This window comes from Notamacropus eugenii, chromosome 1, assembly GCF_028372415.1.
Source record: "Notamacropus eugenii isolate mMacEug1 chromosome 1, mMacEug1.pri_v2, whole genome shotgun sequence".
Taxonomy (NCBI): domain Eukaryota; kingdom Metazoa; phylum Chordata; class Mammalia; order Diprotodontia; family Macropodidae; genus Notamacropus; species Notamacropus eugenii.
Window position 1 is genome coordinate 100,468,610 of NC_092872.1, and position 12,819 is coordinate 100,481,428.

The window sequence follows — 12,819 nt, forward strand, 5'->3', positions numbered from 1 at the left end:
TTAGTTGTTTCACTTGTGTCCAACTCTATGTAACCCCATTGGGGGTTTTCTTGGCAAAGATACTGGAGTGGTTTTTCCATATCTTTCTCCTGTTCATTTTACAGATGAGGAAACGCAGACCAACAGGGTTAAGTGACTTCCCCAGGGTCACACAGCTAGTAAGTTTCTGAGACCAAATTTGAACTCAGGAAGGTGAGTTTTCCCCACTCCAGACCTGGTCCTCTGTCCTCTGTGCCACCTAGCTATACCAATTATAATATAAAAATAATTAATATTAAAATATTAAAAATAAAAAGGAATGGATCATTGAGTAATTTTAATGGAAAAGACACTAAATTTAGAATTAGAGGGCACTGAGGGGGGAAGGGTAGCACCTACTATGTGCCAAGCACTTTACAAATATTACCTCATTTGATGTATTTCTAGGGACAGAGTCAAGATGGCACAGTAGAAGAAGCCGCTGAGCTCTCCCAACATTCCTCTCAAAATAACTAACTTTAGACAACTTTAAAACTTAAAATGAAGCAGTAAGATAAGTTTAAAATAAACTGAAAACAATTTTAACATTAAAAAAATAGACTCAAATCTAATTCTTGAGTGGCAGAGACAAGCGATGGAGACAGACAGATAGTTTTCCAGTCCAAATCAACTTAGGAGGTCAGAAGAAGTCTATGACATTGAGGTAGGGACTGGTCTGTAGCCCACATGGTAGCAACACCAGCTGTGGGCCTTGGAGGTGGCAACAGCAGCAGGAACAGAGGCTTTTGGAGCTCTCAAACCAGAGACAGTAAGTGAAGCAGGCAACTGGTCAGAGACTACAGGGAACTCTTGTGCTAGCACCGGCCACTGGACAGGGTGCTCTTTGACAGCTCCATTGCCTATACCCACCCCCTGGTCAAAGTTTCAGGGTGGAGAAGAATGCTAACTGTCACAAGGGATCAGGAGCCCTGAGGAGCAGTATTGCTTTTTCTAACTAGGCAACAGTACCAATTCTCATGCAAAGAGAGCAGTGACCATACCTCTCCCCAGATCATACCACCCTAACAGTACTGAAAATTTTCAAACCCCTAGAACTAGTTCCGAAAACCCAATGAAACCCAGATTAGGAGAGAAGCAGAAAACTGGGAAAGAATTTTTGCAGCTAGTGTCTGTGACAAAGGCCTCATTTCTAAAATATATAGAGAACTGAATCAAATTTACAAGAATACAAGTCATTCCCCAACTGACAAATGATCAAAGGATATGAACAGACAGTTTTCAGAGGAAGAAATTAAGGCTATCTATAGTCATATGAAAAAAAATGCTCTAAATCGCTATTGATTAGAGAGATGCAGATCAAAACAACCACAGCACACTTATCAGATTGGCTAACATAACAGAAAAAGGATAATTGTTGCAGAAGATGTGGCAGAGTTGGAGCACTAATTCATTGTTGGTGGAGCTGTGAGCTGATCCAACCATTCTGGAGAACAATTTGGAACTATGCCCAAAGGGCTAGAAAAATGTACATACCCTTTGACCCAGCAATATCACTTCTAGGACTGTATCCCCAAAGGATCAGAAAAATGAGAAAAAGTCCCATATGTACAAAAATATTTATAGCAGCCCTCTTTGTGGGGGCCAAGAACTGGAAATCAAGGGGATGCCCATCAAATAGGGAATGGCTAAACAAGGTGTGGTATACGAATGTAATGGAATACTATTATGCTATAAGAAATGATGAACAGGAAGACTTCAGAGAGGCCTGGAAGGACTTATATGATCTGATGCTGAGTGAAAGGAGCAGAACCAGAAGAACTTTGTACACAGCAATGACCACAGTGTGCAAGGAATTTTTCTGGTAGACTTAGCCCTTCATAGCAATGCAAGGACCTAAAAAATTCCCAATGGATTCTCGAGGCAAAATGCCATCCACATCCAGAGAAAGAACTATGGAACTGGATTGCAGAATGAAGCAGACCATTTTCTCTTGTGCTATGTTTTGTTTTGTTTTCTTTTATGGTTTCTCCCATTCATTTTAATTTTTCTATGCTACATGACCAAGGTGAAAATGTAATTAATAAGAATGTATGTGTAGAACCTATACAAGACTGCACACATTGTCTCAGGGAAGAAGGGAGGAGGAAGGAGGAGGAGGGAGGGGGGAAATTTTAAGATATATGGAAGTGATTGTACAAAACTGAAAACAAATAAATTAATTAATTTTAAAAAACAGCAATTCGAAAAATCCTGAAGCCAGGGACAGTGCTACCTCCCCTGCACCCAAAATCCCACCCCAGGAACAGTGTTCAACTTTAACACAAAGTTTAAAGTCAAGTGAGCAGACCATCACAAAAATAAAAGAACCCAATCATATAAAGCTACTTTGCTGACAGGAAATTCAAGACACAAACCCAAAGGAAGATCATGATGTCAAAACAACTACAAGCAAAGCCTTGGGGGGTGGGAGGTGGAAAATGTGAATTTGGCCTAAGTTCAACAAGAATTCCTAAAAGAGGTTAATTTATTTTCACAATCAAACAAAAGCAATACAGGAAAAACTGGGAAAAGAAATGAAAACAAAGAAAGAAAACTATGAAAACACAACAGCTTAGTAAAAGAGGCACAAAAAGTACTGAAGAAAATGAAACCTTAAAAAACAAAATTGGTCAAATGGAAAAAGAGGTACAAAGATTCAGTGATGAAAATAACTCCTTAAAAAAGCAGAATTGGTCAAATTGTAAAAGCTCACGGTATAAAATAATTCCTTAAAAATTAAAATTGGGCAAGAGAAAGCTAATGACTCCATGAGACATCAAGAAACAATAAAACAAAGTCAAAAGAATGAAAAAATAGAAAATGTGAAATATCTCATTGAAAAGAAGTAACCTAGAAAACAGATCAAGGAGACATAATTTAAGAATTATTCGACGATCTAAAAGCCCTAATCAAAGAAAGAGCCTAAACATCATATTTCAAGAACTTATCAAAGAAAACTGCCTCAATATCTTAGAACCAGAGGATAAAATATAAATTGAAAGAATCCACTGATCATCATCTAAAGGAGATCCCAAAATGAAAATTTCAGAACTCCCAGATCAAAAAGAAAATACCGCAAGCATCCAGAAACAAATCATTGAAATACCATGGAGCCACAATCAGGATCACACAAGTTTTAGCAACCACCACATTAAGAGAGTTGAGAGATTAGAAGAAGATATTCCAGAAGGCAAAAGAGGTAGGAGTGCAATCAAGAACAGCCTGCCCAGCAAAACTGAGTATAATCCTTCAAGGGAAAGAAATAGATATTTAATGAAAGAGAGTTTTTAAGCATTTCTGATGAAAGGACCAGAGCTGAATAGAAAATCTGACTTTCAAATACAAGACTCAAAGAGCATAAAAAGGTAAACATGAAAGAGAAACCATAAGGGACTAAATAATGTGAAACTATTTACCTTTCTATCTAAGATGATACATGTAACTTCTAAGACCTTTATCACTATTAGGGCAGTCAGATGAATTCTACATAGAAAGGGGGCACAGAAGTTAGTCAATTATGTTGGGATGAGGCTCTCTCTTCCCTTCTGCTGTGGTTGCCATTGGGGCTACGTGCCCCAGCCATGGCCATCTGATATCCCATGGCCGTGGGCCTCAACAAGGGCCACAAAGTCACCAAAAATGTTTCCAAGCCGTGACACTGCCGCCACCATGGGCACTTGACCAAACACACCAAGTTTGTGAGAAATATGATCCGGGAGGTGCGTGGATTTGCCCCTTATGAAAGATGGGCCATGGAATTGTTAAAAGTCTCCAAGGATAAGCGAGCCCTTAAGTTCATCAAAAAAAAGGGTGGGAACTCATATCTGGGCCAAGAGGAAGAGAGAGGAGCTTAGCAATGTCCTAGCTGCCATGAGGAAGGCCACTGCCAAGAAAGACTAAACTGGACCCTGCCAACCTTCCCCACTTACCCAATAAAGATTTGACAAATAAAAAAAAAAATTATGTTGGGATGATCTAAAAAGAAAAAAAAAATAGGTGAGAAAAATGCCCTGGGAGAAGGGGGAGGGAACGAAGAACAGGGGAAATTATCTCACATAAAAGAGATACACAAGGAAGAGGTTTTACAGAGAAGGGGGAAACAGGGGAGCACTGGTAATGCTTGAACCTCACTCATATCTAAATTGGTTCAAAGACAGAAATATATACATATACATACATCCATGTGTGTACATATATACACATGTATATATGTATATGTACTCAACTGGTAATAGAAATCTATCTTACCCAACAGAGAAGTAGGAGGGAAAGGGAATTAGAGAAAGGGAGTGAGGGGATGATAAAAGGGAGGGTGGATAAAAGAAGGCAGTTATCAAAAGCAAAATAGGAGGGACAGGATAAAAAGAGAGAAAGATAAAGAGAAGGAAGTAGAATGGAGAGAAATCCATGGGAACCGGTGGGAATGGAATGAACTCACCCATAAAATGGAAGCAGATAGCAGAATGGATTAGAAACTAGAATCCAACAATAATCTGTTTACAAGAAACACACTTGAAAGACACAGAATTAAAATAAGGAGGTAGAGCAGAATCTGTTGTGCTCCAGCTGAAGTAAAAAAAGGCAGGAGTAGAAATTATGATCTCAAATAAAGCAAAAGCAAAATAGACTTAGTTAAAAGGGATAAGCAAGGAAGTCAAGTGCAAGTCATGTCATCATTTCTCTGATGGCATGGTGTTCTTTGGCAATGAAGGATGAACACAATCCTGTGAGTAGATGCAGCTGGCTGAATGGGGACCCAGCTAGCTGAGTAACTCACTTCCTCCTCTCCTGTCTGCCTCCCCCTCCCCTTCCTTCTCCTCTCCAAAGGAAGGTAAACTTGGATGGCCAAAAGATGCCCACTTGACTTGGGTTTTACTGGCTCCTCTCCTCTCCTCCCCTCCCCTACCCTCCCCTCTCCTCTCCTCTTCCCTGTCCTGTCCTCTCCCAAAACCTTAAACCTACTGCACTCTGAAACTGGGACTCCATTGAGGCCCTGCCTTCAGGCTCCTCTGCACCCTCCTAGCTTGAGAGTGATTATCAATAGTAACTGTTGCTGTTTTCTCACTAGCCTGATGTCATTCTTTTTCTTGACCTCATTAAAGGGGCCATGCCCTGGTTACTTCTTAAACAGGCCTATTCAATGAATGGGTGTTGCCTCACCCTAAGTGAGTGCCTGCAAAGACCTTGGCCTAAAGGGCCCAAGGTCTCCCAGTGGATCCTAGGTCATCTCCAGTCATCCTGATGAACATCTGGTCACTGGATCCAGATGGCTCTGGAGGAGAAGTGAGGCTGGTGACCTGCACAGCCCTCCTTCACTCAAAACAAAGTCAAGGGTAAGTCTTGTCATCATTTCTCTGATGGCGTGGTCTTCTTCTGCAACAAAGGACGAGCACAAGCAGGGAAGCTACATCTTGGTAAAAGGCAACAAAGATAACGATATCAATAACAAATATGTATGCAAATGGCATAGCATCCAAATTCTTAAAGGAAAAGTTAAATGATTACAGGAGGAGATAGTAAAACTGCTGCTTTGTCCATTGTTCTTGAAGAGGACCATGACATCAGGGAAGTGATGCCATGACATGCAAAAGAATTGGATTTAACCGAGGGAGGGCTGTGCAAAATCACCAGCCTCACTTTGTCCTCCAGAGTCACCTGGGTCCAATGCCAGGATGACTGGAGATGGCACAGGATACAGTGGGGGACGACTGAGGCAGCACCCATTCAGTGACTAAACTATTCTAGTGGAGGATCTCAACCTTCTCTTCTCAGATCTAGATAACTCTAACCATAAAATAAATAAGGAAGATGTTAAAGAGATAAATAGAATCTCTTAGAAAAGGTAGATACGATCGACCTCTGGAGAAAATCAAATGGGAATAAAAAAAAGCCTGCTTTTTTTCTCAACTGTACATGACACCTATACAAAAATTGCCCATTTAATAGTGCATAAAAACTTCATGACCAAATGGAGAAATATTAAATGCACCCTCTTCTGACCATAATGCAATAAAAGCTACATTCAATTAAAAATTAATAGAAAACTAAATAATTTAATCTTAAAGAGTGAGTGGGTCAAAGAAAAAATCACATGAACACTCAATAATTTTGTTAAAGAGAATGACAATGATGTCATTTCTTTCTTCAGCTGATTTTATAGGTGAGGAAACTGAGGTAAACAGGGTTAAGTGATTTGTTCAGGGTCACAGAGCTAGTAAGTGCCTAAGGCCTGATTTGAAGTTAGGTCTTCCTGACTTCAGGGGTGGAGCTCTATCCACTACATCACCTAGAGAGCTAGAATATCAGGAGATATCTTTAAAAGTGCATAGCATCTGAAGGAAGACCACCTGGATTCAAAGTCTGGGTTAATCAACCAGTCAATAAGCATTTTTTTAAAATACCTACTATGTACCAGGCACTGTGCTCAGTACTGGGGATACAAAGTCAGTTAACAGCTGCCCATATCTGGTTCACAATATCCATACATTTTAGTTTCCCAGTCTACAAAACAGTCATAATAATATACAAATTAATCCCCCAGGAATGTTCTGAGTAAAGCACCTTCTAAATCTTAAAGTAGCATACAAATGTGTTTTTAGAGGTGACTGATAGTGCAGTAGATAGAACACTGGGTCTAGACTCATCTGCCCGAGTTAAATCTGGCCTGAGATACTTATGAGCTGTGTGACTCTGAGCAAGTCACTTAATTCTGTTGGCCTCAGTTTCCTCATCTGTAAAATGTGCTGGAGAAAGATATTGCAAACCACTCCAGTTTTCTTTTCATGAAAACCCAAATGGGTCGTGAGGAATCATGGACAATTGAAACTCAATAACAAAATGAGGGTAATAATATCCCACCTGGATTGTTATGAAGAATCAGATTGTATATTTATAAAGTGCTTAGCACAGGACCTGGGACAAAGTAGCCCTACTTCCTTCCTCATTATAAAGCAACTTTTACTACATGTATTTTCATATGTATACATATAATCTCTCTCTCTCTCTCTCTCTCTCTCTCTCTCTCTCTCTCTCTCTCTCTCTCTCTCTCTCTCTCTCTTCCTGTGGCTCTCTCTCTCTATCTCTCTCTGTCTCTGTCTGTGTGTGTGTGTCTCTCTGTCTCTCTCTGTCTCTGTATCTCTCTCTCTCTCTCTCTCTCTCTCACACACACACACACACACACACACACACATACACATATGGTGGAAAAAGTTTTAAGAATTTCCCAGTAAGACTTTTGATCCGATTGATTAGTTGAGTCCACTCATATTCCTAGACCTTTGCCCTTCATGAACTTGTGTTGATGAACTTTGCTGATCAATTCTATCAAAAGTGAGGGTGTGGACTTTTGCTGGGGCTATCCTACTACCAGGGTCATAAGCAGCAGCTCCCAGACTTTTCTCTCTATCCCGTTCTTATCCCTAACCAAATTTGCTATGGCCTAATTGAGATGAAAAGTGTTCTTTCAATCCTAAAGCCTAATAGGAAACTAAAAACATGGAAACTCAGAGCAGGAAGGGACCTCATCTATCCCAAACTGTACTTGAGTAAGGTCTTCTCCTCCACAGTCTCCAACAAGGAGCTATGCAGTCTCTGTCTAAGGATGTCCAGTAATGAGGAATCCACAACTCCCCAAGGTAGTACATTTCACTTAGGATAATTACATTGTTCAGAAGTGTTTCTTTATGTAGCCTCAGCCCTCAAACCTTCAATGCAGCCCCCTCGAAGCTACACTCAGTTGTAAACTACTCTTTGGATTCACATCTATTTAAAAACCACAGTTCATGAGCCCCCATCTGACATTTCCCTTCAACTAGACAAACCAGAAGGCACATTAATTCTAAGCAAAGACATTTAATTAAACAGAATTGAATATTTGGGTTATGGAAGATAAATCCTTTTCATTATTTACTGTGTCCTTCAAAGCTAGCTTTGGTACCACGAAAACTACCCTGATCTTTAATTATGCTAGAGTTGGAAATCCTTGTCCTACATTCCTGCAGCTAGACCCAAATTACTTCCTCCCCCTTATATTTATATCAGATCTAAGTTTGCTTCCCTGTATCTGCCCTGTGCTCCAACAAGCGCTCTTAAATCTGTTCTCTGGGGACCAGCAAAAGAAATTTAACTTGCATAGAGTGGAACTCATTTTTTAAAATTATTAAATTCACATAAATTAATGATTATTCCAGGACAAAAACTGACCTTTAATTACTGTAGGGACTTTCCCAGACTATTTGTACTCTTTTCTTTGCTTACTATGTAATACAGTCAATACTCTTTTGAACCTACATGTTGACTAGCTAGGGTTATTGCCCGCAGAAGGAGACTCCAATTTTCGTTCTCATTGCTACTATTACTTAATAACACATCCATCCTAATTCCAGGCCCCATTTACAGATATTTCCTCAAAACAAAAAATGTCCCTCATCCCACCCCCACCTCCCAACAATCACTTATCCCATTCTGTTTATCCAGGACTTTAACCCTTTGTAGAATGTGATTTGGGTCATGATTCTAATTTGGAAAACAATGCCACAAAACAACCAGGAATAGTGACAGAACCAGGCCCAAGTTTTCTTACTCCTACCCCCAATAATCTTTCCATAAGAACACACTACTTTTCAATTCTACTGAATTTTTTTCAGAATTACAGCAGAACTCTGGTCTTAACTACATTATAATCTAATGGTTTGGGCAAACTCCCTGGAATCAATTACTAAATTGTTGCTTTTTTATCTGCTCTGATTAAGTATCATTCATGAAAACAAAACACATGTTACTGTGGGAATGTCAAAAGTATAATGTTGAATTAACCCAGCAGGGAAAGAAGCAAAAGCTCTTCAAAGAATTCTACGTCCTCCAGGATTGAGGTTTAGGCAGGATTCATTTAGAAATAATTTTTCCCCCAGTCCTGACAATATTCACTAGCACATAAGAAATGAAATTGAAGAATTGATCTTATTCTTCAAATACAGGATAGCTTAGATATTAAAATTAACATATAAATTTAGCATCAATCTTATTTTTGACTCATGTCTTCTGAGTAAATGCCCATAAAGAATGAATCACTGAAACAGGATTCAGGAGAATCGAGTTCATTTTTTAAAGATGTCAGTTCAGATACAAACCAACCCTGTTTTCCAGGCACCCGACAAATGTTCCCATGATGCTCCTTGGGATTTGTCAGTAGGGCAAGCTCAGTGCCTTGGAAGACTGTCCACTAAAGAGAAAACACAGTAAGAATATTTTTTCTGCATCCTGACTGCCAATCCACCCTCCTCTCCATGTTGTTTCTGATTCCATTTGTCACTTAGCCTATCTGCCTCAGTTTCTTCATCTGTAAAATAGAGATATTAATAGCACCTATTCCCCAGGATTGTTATGAAGATAAAAATAAGATAATATTTGTCAAGTGCTTTGTAAATCTTAAAACATTACATAAATGCTAGTTACTATAATTATCGCATTGTTATCATTTAAAAAGCAAAATTAGAATCTCGGCAGCCTGATCAGTTATGGAAATCATTTTGCTAAGAGAAACTGGCCCCAAAGCATAGAACCCCTTCAGTTTTGCTCTATTCTGTCAGCCTATGTGGGTTACCCACTTCAGATTTCTCTGCAACATAATCAGTTTTTGTACTGCCCTAATAAATACAAAATGCTCTTCACAACAAACAGTCCTGTGAAGTAGCATGAATGTATTTGTCTCCATTTCACAGAGGTTGTGACAAGCTTGAGTTCACACAACTGTTAAATTTAAGAGCTGAGACTCCAACCTAAGCCTCCAAATCCAGCACTCTTTCCATTACCATTGCTCTCCCTTTGTCTTGGCTACCATCGTGTGACTAATAAATGCTTCCTTTCTGAATGCACCCCAGCTTATTCTTCTTTATTCTCCCATTTTTTTCATCTTATAGAGTATGAAGTTTTCTTAAGGTTCAGAAATCAGAGAAAAACTCTTCACAGGTGTCCTTAGGAACCTTAGAAGGAGGGAACAATGGGCAGCTCCAACAATCTCATAAGCCTATTAGGGATAATTGGGCTTCACAACTCTCCCTGTGGGAGAGAGAGGGAAATTTTAACCCAAAGAAATAGTTATGCATTGAGCGCTGGAGATAAGGAAGGAAAATAGTAGCACTGGATAGCCTGTTATCTGGCCGTTGACTGTCATTTCCAATATCGTTCCAATAAATGACTCCATCTTGTAATCAGCATGGATGGTTTAGCTGCTCAGAACAGAGATTGCTAGAGTATTTACTTTTCTGCTGATGGGAGAAAGGATTTAAATCTTTTCTTTGAAGGACTTATAAAAATCTCTGCCTCTTCAATCTTGCTAGGTGTAAGGAGGAAGAGGCAGGGAATGATAATAAAGCAAACTACGTAGGGAAATAAGTATTATTGATGGGTAACAACCCTCAGTTATATTAAACTTTCCTAACAGCAACTCTATAAGCTAGGATAATGAAAGTATTGTTATCTGCATTTTACATATGAGTACACTGATGCTCAAAAGGTTAAGTAAACTTGGCCATGATCGCATACAACTAGTATAGAGGTCCAGCTGAGATTTGAACTCATGCCTTCTGATTTCAAGGATAGCACTCCTTCCACTGCATCATGTTGCCTCTTAATATGTCCCCATTTCCCCAACAGTCCTGGTTGCAAAGATTTTACTGTATTTTGAAGAGAAAGGGAGAGGGGGATTCCTCATTTGCGGAGATAAGTGATGCTAGGGATTTGTTTGCATTCATCCTGGGGATCTAGAGAAGACTACAGCTGAACCATGAAGTAGTGTGCACATCCAAATGAAAAGTAGGAGGAAAAAAATGGAGTCATCCAGATGCCTACTCCACCCAATGTGAAATGTCTACATATTTGGAAACAGATCAATAACATCATTTTTCATTTTCCATGAACAGGTTGGACAGCGGTATCATCGAGTTAATTCCCCTCTCTAAGCCTCATTTTTCTTATCTGTAAGGTCCATCTCTAACATTCTAAGATTCTATGGAAGAGGATGATCAATTGAAAACATACACAGGCAGGGACAGTGGGAGATGTTCTTTCTACATGTTCTTTCAACATATCTTCATTTAATTAGAGTTACGTAGAGCCAAGATGGAATCAAAGAGCTACCAGCATGGAGGTACTGGGATTCTAACATCTTTACTCTTTCACATGGATCTCATTTCTTTTAATGGAATGAGTGAAAAATGTTTTCCTTTGGTCAATTAAATATTGAGATTAAAGATATACAGAAGGCAACCACTAATCAGTTGTTTCTCCAACAGCTGAGGGGGTGGGGTTGTCTTCTTTAATGATATTCAATCAGATTGACCATGTGTTGATCCAAATCCACTTTTAAAGGAAGCCAGATCCAACTATTTAATTGTTTTTCAATCCTATATAATTTGTCTCAGAGCAGGGGTTCTTAAACTTGGTGTCATGGATTCTTCCGTCAGTCTGGTGAAATATATTATGGGCCCATCAGAACATTTTTTTTAATAAACTAAAATACATAAGATTATAAATTAAACCAATCATATTGAAATAAGTTATCGCAAAAAATTTTAAACAAGTTCACAAACCCTATGACTGCGAAGAATATCCATTCTGCATTTTATAACTTTAAATACCTGTAGCTAATTCTTGGTCCATCATCTAAGTTCCAAGTTAAAGAAATATGTGCAAATTCTTTAAAGCAGAAAACTAATTCCCTTTTCACATTGTATGTTCATTTTTCAGGTAGGTCCAGAAATCAGCCAAAGAGGTAGGAAAACTTCCTCTCCTATTTGACAATATTTTACAGTTTGGACTGGATGGTCTCTAAAGTGCTTCACGATTCTAAAATTCAGTGAATCTGAGATATTTAGCAGCTACACAAAATATCTGGAATTTTGGTCATTGGGATCGTCCAAGTAAACTTGTAAACTGATACACTAATATTATCCTCAGAATAAGAAAAACATTTGCCTTTCAACTTTCAGGAGCAGATGTGTGTTTTAATTAAATGGACCAATTCATTGAGAGCATTAGAACAAGTAATTAGGCCTTTTATTTATTTTCTCAAAGATTTCTTGTTTCAAAGGTTTCCAACAGAAAAGAGTTCCCTTTTTGTTCTAAATATTTCTTTTCCATAACTAGTGTTATGCACACAACGTAAAGAATCATACTTCTTGAGCCTAAAGGGTCTTTTCTGACTGCCTTCCCCTCCGCCTCTGGGCAACTGTTTATGGGCTGACACTGAATCTGACACCATCTCCTAATAAGGATGACACTGCTTCTACCATAATACGCTATCTCCTCCAGCAGTACTGATAGCAAAACTTTTACCATATTTTGAAGAGAAAGAGAAAAAAAATCCTTATTTACAGAGCCTGAGGTAGGATTTTGCCCTTCTCCTCCAGGGCAAAATGTTTTTATGTTGATCAGTTTCTTGGCATCTATGAGTCTGGATAGGAAAAAATATTTAACTTTATTTCCCCTAACCTCTAACTGAAATTTAGCATTTTTTTCAACTCCTTAAAAACATTATTCCAAGAAGTATCCATGGGCTTCATCAAACTGCCAAAAGGGTCCATGACACCCCAAAAAGTTTTAAAAGCCTTGATCTAAAAGACAGAAACAGTAGGCAAAAGAAACTATTGGTATGGGCTTTGCTGAACATAATTTCTTGAAAATTTCATTTTTAAAATATCTGGGCAGTCAAGGTTTCATACATGCACATTCTCCAATATTCAGATATACAAATGGAGTTGTGATCTCACCAAGGTAGGTATTCCCTTCAATGGTGCAGATCAC

At 38.8% G+C, this 12,819-nt stretch overlaps 1 pseudogene; it reads left to right on the forward strand.

Moving 5' to 3' along the window:
• Positions 1–3,578: 3,578 nt before the first annotated feature.
• LOC140523534 (large ribosomal subunit protein eL36-like) lies at positions 3,579–3,972 on the forward strand (annotated as a pseudogene).
• Positions 3,973–12,819: the final 8,847 nt, after the last annotated feature.